The following is an 8,839-nucleotide window of genomic DNA, read 5'->3' as shown; positions in this document are numbered from 1 at the left end:
CGTCAATGTGGAATCATGGCCAGGATATCCCCATGATTTTTTTGGTTTAGGGTTATCGTAATGAACATATTTTTCGTCCCCAGTCACAATGCGATTCATAAATCCCTTCCATTTTTGCCTCTGAAGCAACTGTTCCAAACACGCAAACGCCGTTCAACGTCTCTTGGTTTAGTCTCACACGGGACCTCAAGCTCATTTTTGCTGAATCATGCCCATAGCCTTGAGACGTCTGAAATGGCTTGCTGTCTTACTACCACTAATCGTACCAATTCTTCTTAGCAGTGTCTCCAGTTCTGCATCTTCGAAGGCATTCTCTTTTCCATGATTATGCCGGTCTACGACGTTAAAATCAGCGTACTTGAAGCGTTGAAACCACTCACGACACGTTCTTTCACTAATAGCGTCCTTACCATACGTACTTTAGAGCATTCATTGAGACTCAGCCGCTGTTTCCTTTATATTGAAACAAAACAGTAACACCTCCCTCAAATGACGAAAATTAGTCTCGTAAACTGACATTTTCAATCAAGAACAACTTTATGATGTAGACACAAATCGACTAATGTTTGAATGAGTTTATGTTGACCGAGGTCCAAGTTAACTGCCTGACGTCTGCGATCTGTTTCTTTGGACCGCTACTTACCGCTGTCACCACCTATCGGCAAACGGTGGAAGCAAAGTTGAACATCTTGTATATATTCGTTATACGTCACATATGTTTATGTTGAGGATTAGCAGCCACTCGCAGCACCAAGCGTCAATACTCTGCAGGTCTACCTGCGTTTCGCTACTATTTTCTAGCTTTGTGATCTCTCTCTGTACAACAGCAACATCCAAAAAAAGCGTCACAGAACTTCCGACATTATCTGCTAGGTCTGGGGACAGATTATGTAAGATGGGTTGCCTGTCTTAACATGAACCCACAACTGGGCAGATGATGTCAGTTGGGTTGCATATCTTAACGTGAATCCTCAACTGGGGCAGATAATGTAATATGAGTTTCTTAGCTTGACGTGTAACCATAACTGGGGAAGATTATTTAAGCTGAATTGCCTATCCTAAGGTGTCTCTGTGATTGGGGCAGATGATGTAAATTGGGTTGCCTATCTGGAGAGGTGTGAAATATTTCCCAAGCCAGTTTCGTTTTTCTCTTCCTATTTGTGTTGGGAATTACTAGGACAAACAGAAAAACGAACAAACGTTCAAGGAACAAAGTGGAGAACAAAACATGATTATGAGCGAAATGAAAATGAAATTTGGAAGAACATGTAGCCACAGGAATGGGTGGTGGGTTCATCAGGAAGGTAGTTTCCTGAATTACAAACGTTCCGAAAGTATTCTGAAACAACGTAATGGTGATGCTGAGAGGATGGGGTGGGTAGGATGAAGGAGACCATTAAGACAGCAGAAAGCAGACAGGAACATCACTGACATCTGTCAGTGTGCCAGAAGAACACAGCACATGGAGATTATATCAGAAGAGGTTTCGACGGAATGGGGACGAAACATTACTGTGTAGTTTTATGCATCCACAACGTTGCCGCAGCCTTGATGTTCTAAGTGAAGCAAACAACGACCGTGAAAATCCACTTTGTATTAAAAGAATAAGTTTGAAAATTTGGCTTAAATGCATTACAGTAAGACTAAATAAATTGTAGGCAACATACAGAAAAGAAATAAATTAGCATTACCGTTATGGAATAAGTCGATGAGTGTTTGAAACTATGGCTACTGTAAATATTAACTCGAGAGGAAACATGAGGAAGCAACAGAAGAGTAAAAATGGCTTAGAATGGTTTCACTAACCAAATAAGATTTTCAGAACTAAACTTCCCTCATGTCTGGACACAAACGTCCACAAACAGTGTATATTTCTTATTTTGAGTTATGGAAATGAGATTTCTGTTTCCTCTATAGACATGGAATCTTAATGCGAAAAGTTGAAATGTGATTGACTCATTTGCAATGATAATTCTGATTATGTTATGGGCCACATATATGAGTTAATTTGTAAAGCTGATAAATGCTCTGAAGCCTTGTAATATCGCTTTAACTATGCCTATATAATTATACACTTTGGAACAATGTTTGGCTCTAGAGATGTTGGTCGAAGAGGTTAGCTTTACTTTGTCAGATCAGAGGCAGATTGTGCGTGTGGTGTTGTACTTGGTTTAAAATGGACGGGTGCTCGCCTGACCTGCCCAGGAGTTGTGGCAGCATTATTTGGAGCATATTTTGTAATATGATGTTTAAAGTCAGACATTAAACAGAAGGATTATATCATTATATGAATGAGAAAATGTAGCATTTAAAGTTAACGTGGATTGTTATATTTGTAATTACTTATTATGCTGACTGTTATCAGAGTGATTATGATTTAGAATTTCTTTAAGATTTTTTTCATGAAGTTGTATGCGCCTGTCTTTCACCGCAGTGATAAATGCTAAAGGGACATTTTGCCAATTACTTCACATGTGTGTGGTGTGGAAACTTATATTGTTACTATAAATTAATGAAGCTCAGTAAAAACTTAAAGTTTAGTTCCAGTTATTTCTTTGTCGGTGGAATTAGTACCCGATTTTTCATTTGCATTCATGATTTTATTTGATTGCAAGTCTCATTGTAAACCACGATTTGTGTGCTGAGTAACATTTTTTAGGGCTGATGAAATAAAGTCTCGCATTGCATTTCCCGAGTGCGTTGAATGCAACTTAATTTTGGCAGTTAGATCACTATCTTATAAAAAAAAAACTGCAGAGCACACGAGCCGTCCATTGCGCATACCTAAGCCATAAATTTCTTTATCGTTGTACTTCATATTCAGAGTCAGGCACAGTGATTGTCAGAGAGCATTGACGAGAATAATATCAGTATAAATTCAGAATTTTAATGCGAGTGAAATATTTTATGAAAGTGCTACATTGTGTTTTCAAATAGATTTAACGGATAAAGTCAAATGTGTTTTATTGTTGTGCAATGACACTGATAATTCTGGAAAAGCAATTGTTTTCTAAGCTAACAAAGATTCAGAACTTTCAGGGCCAACATTTAATAGAAAGTCATATTGTCACAGTGTCAGTTAGCGTATGTAAATTTTACTGAGAACATATATCTTTCTCGCAATCGTATTGTGTGATCGACCAGTAAGTCGATTTCACATCGTGTAGCGTGAGCTTCACATATTTCCATCTCAAATAAGCTTCAGATATTTTCAGTCAACATTTCTCAGTTACTCAGGCTTGCATATTCACCGCCTGGCTCTACAATTATACGAGTATTAAAACCTTTTGAAGGATACTTTCAAAGTACTGAAAAACTGAGGCCTAATCGGCGGACAACGGCGAGATGGTTGCCTGTTGGGGTTTACACAGCTGGCCACTAAAGTTTCAGTGCCACATTGGCGATATGCAACAGACGTCAAACAGGCGTCAAGTGTATCATTTGTGTGAAAATAAAAATGATTACCATTTTATCGTTATTGCACTATGTAGGTAGCAGTAACACCATCTATATTGTATGTATAAGGAAGGATTACACGGCTGGTTTATCATTCAGAAACCGCATTTCAATGTTGTTTTCTTTGTGAGAATACCATTTTATTCATCGTGTAAGAACGGGATGCGTCTGCCATCGCGTGTTGGAATTCGTCAGCGGCGGAGTGATGATTTATCGTTCGACGAGATTGCTGCTCACGTTGGTAGGGATACTGTGACAGCCATGCGAATATGGAATCCATAGTTTACCGAGGGACACATTGAAAGCCGTCCACAATCTCTACGGCCCAAGGCGAGCAACGCCTGAGAGCACACAGATATTGATTGCTCGGCCGTACATGACCGTACAGCCACGTCACGAACCTTTAGTCGGAAAGTGGGCTTGTTTGCAGAGATACTGGTAACTTCACGGCGTCTGGAGTACAAGGGGCTTTCATTACGGCGATCATTGATGAAGCTTTCGTTGACGCGAGAGCAGAGAGAGGTGCACCGACAGTGATGCGCCGAACGACAGTACTGGGACTGTACCCCATCACGGTGACATGTTCCAACGAGATAACGCAAGACCACAAGATTCCCGTGCTCTGCTCGCATACCTTGATTCAGAAGGTGTTCTACTGTCGCCTTGACAGCACGTTTCCGAGATCCCTCACCCGTTATATTCCTCTAGCGGTGGTTTACCGAAGGGCTGTCAAGCCATTGCTCCTAAGCGACTAGGATTACTGAACCCTGTGAAACGAAGTACCCGTATCTGTCAGGAAAATGCAGTTCGTGTCTTATGTATAGCCCGGTTACAGCACCGAGCTACGTGGTGCAGTGGCCAACACACTGGAGTCACATTCGAGAGGACGGTTCAAATCTGCGTCCGGCTATCCAGATTTAGGTCTTCCGGGATTTCCCGAAATCAGTCAATGTAAATTCCACGATGATTCCTTCGAAAGGACATGGCCGATTTTCTTCCCCATCCTCGGGACACTCCGGGCTTGTGCTCCAACAAACTTGATGCTGACGGAACGTTAAACTCTAATTTTCCTTCCTTCCATCCTACCTTCCGGGTTACAGACATTGGTACTGCCAGAGTTGTAAGCTTATATGCGCTACATTTCGCTTCGTATACTGGGTGTTTGACTATTATAAGTACAAACGAAAAGAGTGAGTATAGGACATTGTTTAACTTTGTGTACTGCCTTACGGCAGGTCTTGTCATGGGGGAAGCGTCGTCAGAGAGGTCCACCGCATGAGCGTCTAGGGAAGTGATTCCAGTGGTGGTTTCTCATTGTCTTCCACTGATGACGATGAAATTATAATGAGGACAACACAACACCCAGTCCCTGAGTGGAGAACATCTCCGACCCAGCTGGGAATCGAACCCGGCCCCTTGGCGTGACAGACTGCCGCGCCGACCACTCAGCTATCGGGACGGACTATAGGACACTGCAAGAGGCAAAAAATCCTAAAAAATCATAGGCCCGTAAATTAACAGTTTCCATATTACGATATATGCATTAGTCCAATCACACCGATGTTACAACAGTGTTAATGTCTAAGACTACATTTATTTGGGCACACGGAAAGTGAGGTGTAAATTTTAACAAGCCTAAACGCTGGTAAATAGCGTTTCGACGACAAGGGCTGTGGCCTCGTAGGCCCGCCTACTTGAAACCGTTCTATATTTATTATATTTAAAAGCTTCGGCGTATTCCAGCCTTGCTGATAGTGTCGGTGAATCCCGGGAATGTGTTGTAGGTGATTGTCAGTGCATTTGGAACATACTTGGGATCTTTGAATGTGTACGAGCATCGATGAGGAAACGTAATGAAGCCTGCTTTCATGCCATGTGCAGCAGTTGTTGTAGCACATTGATCCTCAAGCACATATCTACAGTCAGAATCCTCGGGGCCTTTGTCGTAAGGTGTTCATGTACTCAGTCCTAATACGTTGTTTTGGGAAAATCATTGATTTCTGGACCTGTGCTTATTAGGATTATTTGCTTGTTTCATTGTGCTGTACTCGCCCTTTCCATTTGTACCTACAATGGTCAAACAACCTGCTTAAAGCCGAATCACATACAACTAGAGATGCGCTACTGAAACTACGGTTAAGCTGTTTTGGCACATCCGGAACCGTGCGACTGCTACGGTCGCAGGTTCGAATCCTGCCTCGGGCATGGATGTGTGTGATGTCCTTAGGTTAGTTAGGTTTAAGTGGTTCTAAGTTCTAGGGGACTGATGACCACAGCAGTTGAGTTCCATAGTGCTCAGACCATTTTTTTTTTTGTTTTTTTGTTTTAGCTCACTGCACAAATGACGTAGTAAATGGTAGAATTAGTGGTGTATTGGTAGAACTGGTAGAGGAAGGAACATAAATGAATGTATAAGAGAGTCGACGGCTCCTGTTTAATTTTATTGTTAGCTTGGTTGTTTGTTTTGTACACAATTAGAACCACACACCATTCAGTGTTAGTCCATTGTGTATTTTGTGTCCTCACAGAATATACATCGCGTTTTATACGTAATACAAATTTGTTGATTGCGTAACGTCGGCTCTTTTATGTAACCAGAATCAATTACTTTTGATGCAAGTACTGTTTACATGCACAAACATAAAAAATTATATGTAATTACTGTTGTTATTTTGTACTCAATAAAAAGCTTTCGTCACTACAAATGAAAGAATTTCGTGCCTTATTATTGATTAATGTGGAATTTGTTTATGAGTGACAGAAACATGTTTTATATAAGTTCGACGAAATATTGATGCAATGTTTGATGTATTTTTCTTTTGCGCCCTTTTTATTTTATTTTTGTGTTGTTGATGAAATTCCCTTTTCTAGCACTAAAACGTAGAGGTAACCCGGATATGACCGTAATTGACCAAAGCTACTAGGAAAACTGCTGTAATCTGCGCTTAATTATTGTAGTCTATGGTAGTTTTATAGCTCTAACTACAACATTAATCATGTATTATTCCTGCAATAAATAAAATTTACTATTTGCTGTCCTTCTTGGAGTTGCAATTTTAATGGTACTAGTGTACTAGAAGAAAGACGAATAAGTAGACCAATGAATAGACTGGAGTGAAAGACCTAATAATGACTGTGATGAAAATACACAGAAAGCGGGTAGAACGTGTAATGAGGTGAATGGATGGCAGACGGACCGGAGAGTTTCTTTGCTGTAGCCCGAGATCGGGACGACGCCCTAATGGAAAATGGGTAAACGACTTTAGAAAACATGCAGGGACAATAATAACACGCAAAGTTGAACAGCATGATGTCTGGTAATGTCAAATGACTGATGACGATGGTACCGTAAACAGGCATACTGTTTACATATTGTTTTATGTTATCTCCTAGATTTATGTATTCAGTAGTATCATCATGTGACCACCGCACAAACTCACGAAAGGGTCGTACGGAGGTGAACAAGCGATGTCCATTCAATCGCTCAGCCAAGAGCGAGCTAAAGTAGTTGTTACGCGTGTTGCAGTCGCGTTAATTTCCTCCATGTCGGTGTACTCACAAAGAATCCGGTGGGACGGAGTAAGCAGCTGGCAGAGTTACGGACCCAGACGGCACGCCGATACTCCACCTGCTCCAGTGCTCGCCACGGCGCGGTCTCCGGTCGGAGGGCGAAGCACGGAGGAGCGAGGCTCGTGACCTGTGTTGTGAAACGTCACGCCACGCCGTGTGTGTGTGTGTGTGTGTGTGCACCCACAGCAAGCTAAGGAGATACAGTACAGAACTACCTACACCATCTGCAGATATGACGCCAGCGTCACCCAGACCACATGATATCTGATGACTGATGGTCACGGAATGTTTAATGCAATGTTTCACTTCCTATGTACTTCAGAAACTAAAGTCGTTAAGATCGCAGTATTGCGTCACCAAATCCTTACAGGCTACGACTATCTTACACTGTATTAGTTTGAACTTATACATTACACGTTCTTATGACTATGAAATCGTAAAAGACGGAGACTGTAGATGTGTCGATAGAATTAAAAGTTCGAGTCCGCTAACTATCACAGCGTACTTGGTAAACTGCCTAGTGTTGTTGTCACGGTAACTGTCCTGCGAAGAAAGGCCTGTCACCAGATAAGAGACAAGAATCAGGTATCGTGATAGTTAATTTAAATGGTCAGCTAGTCTCATGGGGCTAGTAATAATAAAATTTAACAAAATAAAAAATTTTGGGATAAAATACTGTATTCGAATTTTAAGATAAATTATAGCTTCGAAACGACGAATTCATTTTGTGTGGCGTACCAGCACGCTTGCGAGGCACGTTTATGGGATGAATACTGTAGGCGCTGCAACTTTAAAATGACGGGCACAGCTCAGCGCAGGCACTTACGTTTTCTGTGTGTCTCTACTTTTTTTTAAAAAAAAGAAAAACATCTACAAATTCCAGTCGATTTGTTTGGATCTGATTGCCTCTTCCCGTATCTCCACTTAATATTTCAACAGCTCTTGAAGAAATGATAAATGTAGGAACTAAAATTTCTCACTCTCGATTATGGTATTCGTAGCTGCAGTTTTCGGATGTGCTGAATGTAGTTCACTAAATTTTATTGCTTCTTTTGATAAGTTCTGCGTAGAGTCAAGACACTGTGGAGTGACCAGCGATGGCGTGATGCATCGCCAACAACACATCAGTAAATTGTAGCTGTGATTTCATTACCGTCGCTAAAAATTTCTCTTTGTTATTGATTGCTGGTGTCACAACGTAGACTAGATTCCTATGGTCACAAATTTAGCCGTTTCATTACAGTTTATCGTATTCCGTATTGGTTCGAGTCCTTAGCAGATGCTTGTGGTACGCACGTGTATTGAACGCTGACATGTACTGTATTTTGGTGTAGGTTTTTTTTTTCAATATTAGATTGAATCTAGGCTCAGTGGATTGACGGAGTGCCATTATTAGATTCCGCAAAAGTGATTTTTCAATTAAGGAGTTGAAAGTTAAAAATGAATCTTTCACTAAAAAATTGTTAAGAGTGCTACATAAACAAAAGAAATAAACTGACAGTAACAAACAGGACAGTACTGATAACTTTAAATACTTCGTGTAATGCTATATGGGGTACTAAGTGGAGAAAAATGAGGAAACCAGTAGCAGGCAACGCATCTACAAATTATTAGTTAAATATGAGAATTTGTCTTATATCGGGACACAAACCTGGATTTCCCAACTTAACCTCTTTGGTGATTTGCACACGCCTCCCAGACCGATCCAAATCTTCGTATGTCACAGTGTCAACGTCCCATACTGTCAAATATTCTGTGATTCCCGCACAGTCAGAACATTGTTAATTTTGTCATTTTGCCTTACTGTGGTATG

Source organism: Schistocerca gregaria, chromosome 5, assembly GCF_023897955.1.
Source record: "Schistocerca gregaria isolate iqSchGreg1 chromosome 5, iqSchGreg1.2, whole genome shotgun sequence".
Taxonomy (NCBI): domain Eukaryota; kingdom Metazoa; phylum Arthropoda; class Insecta; order Orthoptera; family Acrididae; genus Schistocerca; species Schistocerca gregaria.
Note: the sequence above shows the minus strand (reverse complement) of the source record.